The sequence below is a fragment of the Cherax quadricarinatus genome, chromosome 31, assembly GCF_038502225.1.
Source record: "Cherax quadricarinatus isolate ZL_2023a chromosome 31, ASM3850222v1, whole genome shotgun sequence".
NCBI classification, from domain to species: domain Eukaryota; kingdom Metazoa; phylum Arthropoda; class Malacostraca; order Decapoda; family Parastacidae; genus Cherax; species Cherax quadricarinatus.
This window is the reverse complement of record NC_091322.1, coordinates 2,012,125-2,024,467: the sequence shown is the minus strand read 5'-3', so window position 1 is coordinate 2,024,467 and position 12,343 is coordinate 2,012,125. Positions and strand designations below refer to the sequence as shown.

General features: G+C 44.2%; 1 protein-coding gene across 3 annotated transcripts in view; it reads right to left on the bottom strand.

The window, feature by feature from the left end:
- LOC128697941 (omega-amidase NIT2) overlaps window positions 1-12,343 on the bottom strand; it is a 115,418-nt gene that overhangs the window by 88,078 nt on the left and 14,997 nt on the right. The gene's annotated exons all lie outside the window — the stretch shown is intronic.

Here is a 12,343-nt window from a genome sequence, read left to right as displayed (position 1 = left end):
ACAGTCCCTGGCTAACACCCAGCATTCTCAAATCCATAAATACAAAACACCGATATGAAAAACAGTACAGAATGGGTCACATAACCAGAGACCAAACAAAACGTTACTCGTCAATCCTAACCAGCCTGATAAGAAGGGCAAAAAAATTGTATTATGAGAACAGATTATCCAACTTACGAGGTGATATAAAAAAGACCTGGAAGACCCTATCAGAAATTCTGGGAACAAAAAAGATATCACGACATAGTGAAATAAAATTAGCAAAATCAGATGAACCCCAACTCCCACCAACAGAAACAGCAAACAGACTCAATGATTTCTTCTCCACTATAGGTCAAAACCTTGCCAATAAAATCCCAAGCTCAGATACCCCACCAAATGACTACCTCACTGGCAACTACCCGAACACACTGTTCCTAGCTCCGACTAACCCATACGAAGTCTCCCTTATTATCAACGCACTGAAAAACAAGGCAGGAGATTTAAATACCTTACCACCCTTTATATACAAAAAAGCATCACAAGTACTATCACCAATCATTGCAACACTCTTTAACAAATCCATTGAATCCTCCACCTTCCCTACAGTTCTCAAAATAGCAAGGGTCACCCCGATCCATAAAGGAGGAGACCAAACAGAGTTGAATAACTATAGGCCAATATCCAATTTACACCCTCTCTCAAAAATCTTCGAAAAATTAATTCATAAACGAATCTACTCCTACCTCATCTCCCAAAACATTCTCAACCCCTGCCAATTTGGATTCAGGCCTAATAAAAATACTAATGATGCTATTATACACATGCTAGAACATATATACACTGCAATAGAGAAAAAAGAAGTCCCACTGGGGATCTTCATTGACTTACGTAAAGCTTTTGATACAGTTGACCATGACTTGCTCCACGTAAAATTGTCACACTATGGTATTAGAGGGCACTCCCTCAACTACCTCAAGTCTTACCTCAGCAACAGAAGCCAATATGTGTACGCAAATGGGGCAAGCTCTTCCGCACAACCAATTACAGTTGGTGTCCCACAGGGAAGTGTCCTTGGCCCTCTTCTCTTTCTCCTATACATAAATGACCTACCAAATGCTTCGCAATTACTCAAACCCACACTTTTTGCAGATGACACTACATACGTCTTCTCTCACCCGAGCCCAGTCACGCTAGCCAATATTGTAAACACCGAATTACAGAAAATATCTACCTGGATGAGGACTAACAAACTTACACTAAACATTGACAAAACCTACTTCATTCAGTTTGGTAACAGAGCTACAGATGTACCTCTTAACATAACGATAAACGGATCACCTATCACAAAGCTAACAGAGGGAAAATTCTTAGGAATCCACCTCGATAATAGACTCAAATTTCATACACATATACAACAAATTTCTAAGAAAATTTCCAAGACTGTAGGCATACTATCGAAGATACGGTACTATGTTCCACAGTCAGCCCTCCTGGCCCTTTATCACTCTCTTATTTACCCCTATCTCACCTATGGAATTTGTGCATGGGGCTCAACAACAATTAACCATCTCAGACCACTAATTACCCAACAAAAGGCTGCAGTTAGAATGATAACAAATTCTCACTACAGGCAACACACTCCACCAATATTCAAAACACTCAACCTACTCACCATACAAAACATCCATACTTATTATTGCACCTATTACATACATAGAACACTTAACTCTGATATTAACCCTCCCCTCAAACATCTCCTTGCCAACCTCAACAGAACACATGACCATAACACAAGGCACAGATCACTCTTTGATGTTCCTCGTGTCCATCTCACGCTATGCAAAAACTCAATGCACATAAAAGGCCCTAAAATCTGGAATTCATTACCTGTAAATATAAAAGAAACACTACCTGTTTATAAATTCAAGTCTCTTCTCAAAGTTCACTTACTCACTCAAAACCAAATAAATACTGAATAACTGAACCTTATAAATTGTATATCCAAAATGTTACTCACAATTATATCACATAAATGTTAAACCTAGGACCCAATCTAACTTTGTTATTTTTTTAAATACACTACCTAACAGAATACTCCATTCTACTGAATGAACAGCAATGCATGCAACCATATGACCTGTCTTTGTAATACTCATTTGTGCTTTATAGTTATCTGTTTACAATAATGTCTTATCACTGATTTCATCATTGCTTAGTTAATCTTAAGTTAATTTTAAGCCAGCCCGTAATGCTATGCATATAAGTGGCTTTGGCATGCTGCTCTTACCTGTATTTTTTTTGTACCTCTGTATGTATGCTAAAATTTCTAAATAAATAAATAAATAAAAATAAATAAACATTTTATTCAGTAGGTAAGTTGCAATTTGTTAAAATCTCAGGTGAAATTCCATTACTTTATTTTACTGATTTGGCCTCAGTCAGAACCACATCCCACTTGTCACAAATTTGTTTGATGTCATCTGCAAGGCATTCATTCTTCACTATAACAATAATAATAATTATTATTATTTCTACATGTACAAGGTATACAGACCTAGTCAACATCAATGGCATACTACTATACAGAGAGTCCCTTGTTATGAAGAACACTTCACCATACCAGGCAACTAACACCCAGGTATCTATTTCACCAATAGGTGAACTTGGGCAGCAGATATCTTATGGAAACCCATCCTAATGTTTCCAACATCAAATGCAGCATTGTAGGCTTCTTTTTATATATATGTATATATGTTCTAGGTAGTAGGTTGGTAGACAGCAACCGCCCAGGGAGGTACAACTGTCCTGCTAAGCAAGTGTAAAACGGAGGCCTGTAATTGTTTTACACAATGGCAGGATTACTGGTGTCTTTTTTTTTGTCTCATACACATGCAAGATTTCAGGTACGTCTTGCTACTTCTACTTACACTTAGGTCACACTACACATACATGTACAAGCATATATATACAGTGGACCCCCGCATACCGTTGGCATCACATAACGTTAAGTCCGCATACCAATACCATTTTATCGCTAAGATTTTGCCTCGCATACTGCTAAAAAACCCGCTCAACGCTATTCGTCCGAGACGCGTCTAATGTGCGGCCTGAGCCAGCCTCACATGTTCCGCCGGTGGCATTGTTTACAAGCCAGCCTCCGCGGTAACATCCAAGCATACAATCGGAACATTTCGTATTATTACAGCGTTTTTGGTGATTTTATCTGCAAAATAAGTGACCATGGGCCCCAAGAAAGCTTCTAGTGCCAACCCTGTGGTAAAAAGGGTGAGAAATATTATCGAAATACTGTGGTACCATGGTCAACTGCTGATGCTGATGCTGCTGCAGCACTGTCAGCTGCTGCTGTAGTACCGTCTGCTGCTGCTGTAGCACCGTCTGCTGCTGCTGTAGCACTGTCAGCTGCTGCTGTAGCACTGTCAGCTGCTGCTGCTGCAGCACTGTCAGCTGCTGCTGTAGCACTGTCAGCTGCTGCTGCTGCTGTAGCACTGTCAGCTGTTGCTGCTGTAGCACTGTCAGCTGCTGCTGCTGCTGCTGCTGTACCACCGTCAGCTGCTGCTGCTGCTGTAGTACCGTCTGCTGCTGCTGTAGCACCGTCTGCTGCTGCTGTAGCACCGTCTGCTGCTGCTGTAGCACCGTCTGCTGCTGCTGTAGCACTGTCAGCTGCTGCTGTAGCACTGTCAGCTGCTGCTGCTGCTGTAGCACTGTCAGCTGCTGCTGCTGCTGCTGCTGCTGCACTGTCAGCTGCTGCTGCTGCATTGTCAGCTGCTGCTGCTGCTGTAGCACCATCAGCTGCTGCTGCTGCACCACCATCAGCTGCTGCTGCTGCACCACCATCAGCTGCTGCTGCTGCACCACCATCAGCTGCTGCTGCTGCTGTAGTACCGTCTGCTGCTGCTGTAGCACCGTCTGCTGCTGCTGTAGCATCGTCTGCTGCTGCTGCTGCTGCTGCTGCTGCTGCTGCACTGTCAGCTGCTGCTGCTGCTGCTGCACTGTCAGCTGCTGCTGCTGCTGCTGCTGCTGCACTGTCAGCTGCTGCTGCTGCTGCTGCTGTAGCACCATCAGCTGCTGCTGCTGTACCACCGTCAGCTGCTGCTGCTGCTGTAGTACCATCAGCTGCTGCTGCACCACAGTCAGCTGCTGCTGCTGCTGCAGTACCGTCTGCTGCTGTAGTACCGTCTGCTGCTGCTGTATCACCGTCTGCTGCTGCTGTAGCACTGTCAGCTGCTGCTGTAGCACTGTCAGCTGCTGCTGCTGCTGCTGCTGCTGCTGCTGTAGCACTGTCAGCTGCTGCTGCTGCTGCTGTAGCACCATTGTTGGTGTGGCTTATTGAGAATACCAAGAAACAACCCCAGAGGGTTAGCCACCCAGGATAACCCAAAAAAATCAGTGTCGTCGAAGACTGTCTAACTTATTTCCATTGGGGTCCTTAATCTTGTCTTCCAGGATGCAATCCACACCAGTCGACTAACACCCAGGTGAACAGGGAAAAATGCCTGGAACTAGTGCTCATATTGGTGAATTTAAAGCCAGCAAAGGTTGGTTTGAGAGATTTAAGAATCGTAGTGGCATACACAGTGTGATAAGGCCTGTTCTGGAAGAAAATGCCAAACAGGACCTACAGTACTCAGGAGGAAAAGGCACTCCCAGGACACAGTGTCTCATCAGTCATTGCTGCATCTTCAATAAAGGTAAGTGTCATTTATTCTTCATTTAGTAGAGTAGTACATGCACAATATATATTGTGCATGTACTACTCTACTATTGTGCATGTATCCTTCTCTTTGTGTGTAGGAAAATGTATATTTCATGTGGTAAAAATTTTTTTTTCATACTTTTGGGTGTCTTGCACGGATTAATTTGATTTCCATTATTTCTTATGGGGAAAATTCATTCGCATAACGATAATTTCGCATAACAATGAGCTCTCAGGAACGGATTAATATCGTTATGCAGGGGTCCATTGTACATACATACCCCTCTGGGTTTTCTATTTTCTTTCTAGTTCTTGTTCTTGTTTATTTCCTCTTACCTCCACGGGGAAGTGGAACAGAGTTCTTCCTCCGTAAGCCATGTGTGTCGTAAGAGGCGACTAAAATGCCGGGAGCAAGGGGCTAGTAACCCCTTCTCCTGTATATATTACTAAATGTAAAAGGAGAAACTTTCGTTTTTCCTTTTGGGCCACCCAGCCTCGGTGGGATACGGCCGGTGTGTTGAAAGAAAGAAAGTATAAATATGTTCTAGGTAGTAGGTTGGTAGACAGCAACCGCCCGGGAGGTACTACCGTCCTGCTAAGCGAGTGTAAAACGGAAGCCTGTAATTGTTTTACACGATGGTAGGATTGCTGGTGTCTTTTTTCTGTCTCATACACATGCAAGATTTCAGGTATGTCTTGTTACTTCTACTTACACTTAGTCACACTACACATACATGTACAAGCATATACTATATACACACCCCTCTGGGTTTTCTTCTATTTTCTTTCTAGTTCTTGTTCTTGTTTATTTCCTCTTACCTCCATAGGGAAGTGGAACAGAATTCTTCCTCTGTAAGCCATGCGTGTTGTAAAAGGCGACTAAAATGCCAGGAGCAAGGGGCTAGTAACCCCTTCTCCTGTATATATTACTGAATGTAAAAGGAAAAACTTTCATTTTACCTTTTGGGACACCCCGCCTCGGTGGGATACGGCCGGTGTGTTGAAAGAAAGAAATGTATACATGTATATACGTACTATTGTTTGTTGGGTCACCCAGGTAGGGTGACCCAACAAACAATAAAACATTGTCACTTGTTTAATCACTGTCTTGTCAGATGGGCAATGTCATCACAGTTTGGATGACCCTCCAAACCACAACATCGCCACCCTTACTTCAGAGTAAAGGCACTGTACTTTAAACCTCTAGGACTCGAGTCTGGCTAACCAGTTTCCCTAAATCCTTTCATGTTACTCTGCTCACACTTCAACAGTGTGTCAAATCATGAAAACCATTTTCCTCCACTCAATCCTTTCTAACATACTCACACAAGCCTGCTGAATGTCCAAGCCCCTAGCACTTAAAACCTCTACCCCCTACCTCCAACCTTTTCCATGATGACTTCTACCCCTCCTTCCCTCCATCCTAGATTTTTATACCTTCCTAGTCATCCTACTTCCCTAAGTATCCAAACCATCCTAACAACCTCTCCTCAGACCTGTGAATAATACTTTTGGAAACTCCACACCTCCTCCCAATCTCCAAATTCTGAAATCTTTTTATAATATTCACACCACACATTGCCCTCAAACACATCTTTACTGCCTCCAGCTTCCTCCTTGCTGAAACATTCACGACCCATGTGTCACAGCCATAAAATAGTGTTGGTACCACTATACTCTGGTACATTCCCCTTTTTGCCTCCGAACAAACGAACAAGTTCAGGTAAGCTCCCAACGGGATGAGCGGGGAAGACGGGACAGGAGAAGAATAGCGCTGGAGAGGAGTGTTCTTAGTTGTAGAAATAGAGCCAGGGCTTAACCCAGCAGCTAAGTCGATCATGGGACAGACATTGAGAACACACATAGAAGGCTCTTCTGTTGGGACTCTGGTGGGTGAATGGGGAAGTGTGGACAGACGAAGAATAGTTGGCGAGAGGAAGGTCTTGAGTTGTAGATGAAAGAGCCAGGGCTAAACCCAGCTGCGTGGCACTGCGAGGCAGTGTAGAGAGGGCATGTTGATGGCATAGAGGAGAGAGCAGACTGCAGACAGTGCTCGCTGGCTGATATGCTTCAGGCTGAGGTGAAGAGCTGGTTTGGACGTCAGGAGTCGGGAGGCTCAGGTTGTGTGTTTGGCTACACTTCGTTGGTGATGGAGCCACTCTTGAGTCTTTTGAAGTCTCTCTTGGACATGTGGAATAGTTGCATTTTGAGGTTGGAGCAGTTCAGATTCGTCACGAGGTAAGATAGTGCGTTTTCAAAAGGAATTTGGTGAGGTCTGGTGCAGGTGTACTTAACAGCTCCTCCTTTCATTAAGTGGAGCATATCAGCTGTGCTCATTTCGGTTGGGAGGTTAGGGGTGGTGTAGAAGGTTAGAGACCCATTAAAGGCTTGGCTTAGGTAACGGTTGCCCGTGGTTTCTTCTTCGGTTATTTCTTCGACTACTATTTCGTCGTCGTCAGAGGGTTGTTCATAATGTTCTGGTTCTATTTCGTCTTCTGTGACTGTGTTGAGAGGAGGCAGGGTGTGTTGGTCGGTTGTGGTTTGTTGGGCTTGTGGTGGGTGGTGAAAGGTGGCAGTAGACGGTGGTGTTGGTTCTGGAGTAGAGTCTTGGTCAGAGATACGAGTAGGACCAGGGGTTGAAGTGAAGTTAACAATGTCTGGGATTAGCTTGAGGAGGTCTTGTGATGGTGGTGAGTCTGGAAAGTTGAAGTTTGGTATGTTGTTTAGACAAAACAGTTCATTGATTGTTGTGTTGAATGAGCCAGGGTTTGCAGCATTAGTGAGGTGTGCATACATCATACAGTATAGCACCTTGGATGGAGCAGTGTCAGGAAGAGCAGAGAGGGACTGGCTGGGTGGAGATGATTGTTGTGTAGCTTGAAGGAGTTCGGTGGTATCTGATTGAATTTTTGCAATGGTGGCGTATGTTGGCGATTTAGCGTTGTTCTTCTTGGTTTCTTCAATGATTTTCTTAGACAGGACTTCTTTACGTAGAGGGCATTTTGCTGCAAGGGTGTGGTGAGTACCCTTGCAGTTGAGGCAGGTAGGAGAGGTAGTGGTAGTAGAACATTCCTTGAAGTCATGGCCGTCTTTACCACAGTTTGTGCAGTACTTCTTTCCTTTCAGAGGACAGTCATGCGTTGAGTGGTGATAGGAGTAGCAGGTCCAGCAAGGCGAGATGTGAGCGAAACGTTCGGGTTCTATGTGACTTGGATGGATATGATAGTAGGAGATAGCTAGGCCATCAGACAGTGTTCTAGTAGCCATATCGATGTTGGAGAAGGTTAGCTTGATCACTGTAGAGGCATTGGGGATTTTGGTGATGTGTTCATTCAAGGCCCAGGTATTTTGTTCCTCGATAGAGGTCTTGAGATCCTCAGTCGATAAAGAAGTGACGAGTTTGTCCAGCCGTTTGACGAAAACGGAACGTTTCGCCAGCAAAAAAGGTGTAGGGGAGATGGTGAACTGTCGGTCTCTTAGGGTTTTCATAGAGGTGTCGGCCATCAGCTTTGACGCTTCATAATTGTCAGTACAGACGACGATGAATGAGTCTTTTGTCGAGTGGATGGCTGTAAATTTAACCTGTAGGCAAGTCTTTACAGCGGCAGCAAGGGAAAGTTTAGTAGAGTCATTTATTACTCCACTGTTGGGTTTGATCCTTACATGGTTTGCAAGCATCATAAAGGAGTAAGGCAGGCGCTGTTACGATGATTATAGGTTCCCCTCCCCGACGAGGATCGAAGGAACACTTCCTGAGGTGAGGAGCAACTGTGTCTTACAATGATATGAGCAGCATATGTGAAAGCAAGTTTTTGCCTCCATGGATGAAGTTCTATCCCCACAGAAGCCCCAATGCACCACCTACTTCTTTCCAGTAAAATTATCAATGAAGCAGTGAGACGCAAAAAAGAAAGAACCACTTTCACCTTCATTCACACATAATCACTGTTTTTGCAGCGGTGCCCAGATATGACAGTTTAGATGTCACTCCAAACAGCCAATACACAAACTCCTCCTATAACCCTTAAATTGTCCACACGTAGATATACGTTCACATGCAGGGGGCTCCAAACGTAGATCAACATTTTATTTTTCATTCCTTCAAAATTGGCTCGATAGGCCTGAGTCGCCTAGATATGAGAGAATGGGTGTGTGCATTATGAAAAAAAATCGAGGACGCTGGGGTACCGTGTGGTAACACCAGTTAGTTTCAGCTCCATCTTGAGTCAACATCATGGCAAATCCCCGTGATTCACTGACGCCTCGTCGTATTAACACTACTAGTCTCGAAAAGTGATACAGAACACGAGTTTAGTGGTTTTGACACCGATATAGCCACTAGAGATCAAGGAATTAGTGAAACTTCTGATAACCCAGATGACCCTCAGGCCATGACCTCTGGAGTGGCCAGTATGGAGAGTGTGGACAGTGTGGCCATACCAGACCCTCAGCACTTCTGAGGTGGCCAGTGTGGCTAATGTGGCCACAACAGACCCTCAGCCCATGAACTCTGGGGTGGCCAGTGTGGACAGTGTAGCCAAACCAGACCCTCAGCCCAGCACTTCTGAAGTGGCCACTGTGGCCACAACAGACCCTCAGCCCAGCACCTCTGGGGTTGCTAGTGTTACAGTGGACCCCCGCCTTACGAACGTATCGCGTTACGTTAAATCCGCCATACAAAGCATTTGAACGCAAAAATTTTGCCTCGCCTCATGATAAAAAACTCGCCTTACGTGATTCGTCCGGGACGCGTCCCATGTGTGGCCTCAGCTGCCCCATGGGTGCCAGTGTTTACAAGCCAGCCAGTGCGGTCGCATCTAAGCATACATTCGGTACATTTCATATTATCACAGTGTTTTTAGTGTTTGTAACTGCAAAATAACTCACCATGGACCCCAAGAAAGCTTCTAGTGCCAACCCTGTGGTAAAAAGGGTGAAAATTACAATGGAAATGAAGAAAGAGATAATTGCTAAGTACGGAAGTGGAGTGCGTGTCTCGGAGCTGGCCAGGTTGTATACCAAACCCCAATCAGTCATCGCTATTATCTTGGCCAACAAAAAGGCAATCAAGGAAGCTGTTCTTGCAAAAGGTGCAAGTTTATTTTCGAAACAGAGATCGCAAGTGATAGAAGATGTTGAGAGACTGTTATTGGTGTGGATAAACGAAAAACAGATAGCAGGAGATAGCATCTCTCAAGCGATCATATGTGAAAAGGCTAGGAAGTTGTATGATGATTTAATTAGAAAAATGCCTGCAACTAGTGGTGATGTGAGTGAATTTAAGGCCAGCAAAGGTTGGTTTGAGAGATTTGAAAATCGTAGTGGCATACATAGTGTGATAAGGCATGGTGAGGCTGCCAGTTCAGACCAAAAAGTGGCTGAAAAATATGTGAAGGAATTCAAGGAGTACATAGACAGTGAAGAATTGAAACCTGAACAAGTGTTTAATTGCAACGAAACAGACCTGTTTTGGAAGAAAATGCCATGCAGGACCTACATTACTCAGGAGGAAAAGGCACTCCCAAGACATAAGCCTATGAAAGACAGGCTTACTCTTCTGATGTGTGCTAATGCTAGTGGTGATTGCAAAGTGAAGCCTTTAATGGTGTATCACTCTGAAACTCCCAGAGCGTTCAGGCAAAACAATGTCCTCAAGGCTAATTTGTGTGTGCTGTGGAGGGCAAACAGTAAGGCATGGGTCACAAGGGACTTTTTCTATGACTGGTTACACCATGCATTTGCCCCCACTGTGAAAAACTACATAATGGAAAAGAAATTGGACCTTAAGTGCCTCCTGGTATTAGACAATGCTCCTGGTCATCCTTCAGACTTGGCAGAGTGAGTTTCTGGGGACATGAGCTTCATTAAGGTCAAGTTTTTTGCCTCCTAATACCACTCCTCTCCTGCAGCCCATGGACCAGCAGGTCATTTCAAACTTCAAAACACTCTACACAAAAGCTGTTTCAAAAGTGCTTTGAAGTGACCTCAGACACTCGATTGAGAGTTTTGGAAAGATCACTTTAGTAGCCTCAGTTGTGTAAACCTTATAGGTAAGGCTTGGGAGGGAGTGACTAAGAGGACCTTGAACTCTGCTTGGAAGAAACTGTGGCCACAATGTGTAGAAGAAAGAGATTTTGAAGGGTTTGGGGCTAACCCTGAGAAGCGTATGCCAGTTGTGGAATCCATTGTGGCATTGGGGAAGTCCTTGGGGTTGGAGGTTAGTGGGGAGGATGGGGAAGAGTTGGTGGAGGAGGACAATGAAGAACTAACCACTGATGAGCTGCAAGATCATCTTCAACAGCAAGAGGCCAGACCTGAGGAAACTGCTTCAGAGGAGGGGAGAGAGAAATTGAGGAAGTTGCCTACTTCAAAGATTAAGGAATGTGTGCGAAGTGGGTTGAACTGCAAACCTTTACAGATGAAAATCACCCTGACACAGCTACTGCAAGCTGTGTTGGCAACCTGTACAATGACAATGTTATGGCCCATTTTAGGAAAGTCTTAAAGGAATGGGAGGTACAGAGCTCTATGGACAGATTTGTTGTGCAACAGAGGTCCAGTGACTCAATCTGGTCCTAGTGGCATTAAAAGAAGAAGGGAAGTAACCCCAGAAAAGGACTTGCTACCTCAAGTCCTAATGGAAGGAGATTCCCCTTCTAAACAATAACTTCCACACTCTCCCCTCCTCCCATCCCATCCCATCAATCATCACAAGATCTTCAATAAAGGTAAGTGTCATGTATTCTATTCTTAGTAGAGTAGTAATTGTGCATGTCTTCTTCAGTTTGTGTGTATTAAAATTAATATTTCATGTGGTAAAAAAATTTTTTTTTCATACTTTGGGGTGTCAGGAATGGATTAATTTGATTTCCATCATTTCTTATGGGGAAAATTAATTCCGCTAACGATAATTTCGGCTTATGATGAGCTCTCAGGTACGGATTAATATCGTAAGGCGGGGGTCCACTGTACTTCCCAAAGGCAACGCCGCAAGAGGAAATTATCATTTTCCGTGCGTTTTGGTGATGACGATAGTGAAAGTGATATAAGTGATGATGACGAAGTCGATTTTATGCCGATAGACGATTCGTCGAGTGAAAGTGATTACCATTATTCCCAGTGAAATGTACTTTTAGGCATCATAACCTGCATTCAGGCAGTGTGCCATATGCAGTCAGCGGCAAGGGTCGTATGAGGTCACGATCCGAAACCCCAGCCACTGACAGTGATAGTGATCATGAAGGTGAATATGTTGGGATGGAGGAAGAGGGAGGTGGCATGGTGCCTGGACTGATATATGTGGAACAGTGAGAAGTAGAAAACACATGTCGAGGTTCACTGGAGGAAGTCTAGTGGAAGCATTTCATGCCAATGACATCATGGCACTGACGTGGCATGACAAACGGGACATGACGTTGCTGTCAACCATCCACAGACACGAGATGGTACAGAGACTGAGCAGGTTGAACTATGAACCTATTGTAAAACCAGCTACTGTCATCGACTATACAAACAATATGTGACTAGTCGACAAGTGTGACATGATGACAGGGTTTGTTGACTGTGAGTAGGAGTCGCAAGTGGTATATAAATGTGTTTTCCACCTTGTAGACATTGCAATGCTCAATGCCTTCAACATGTACAAAA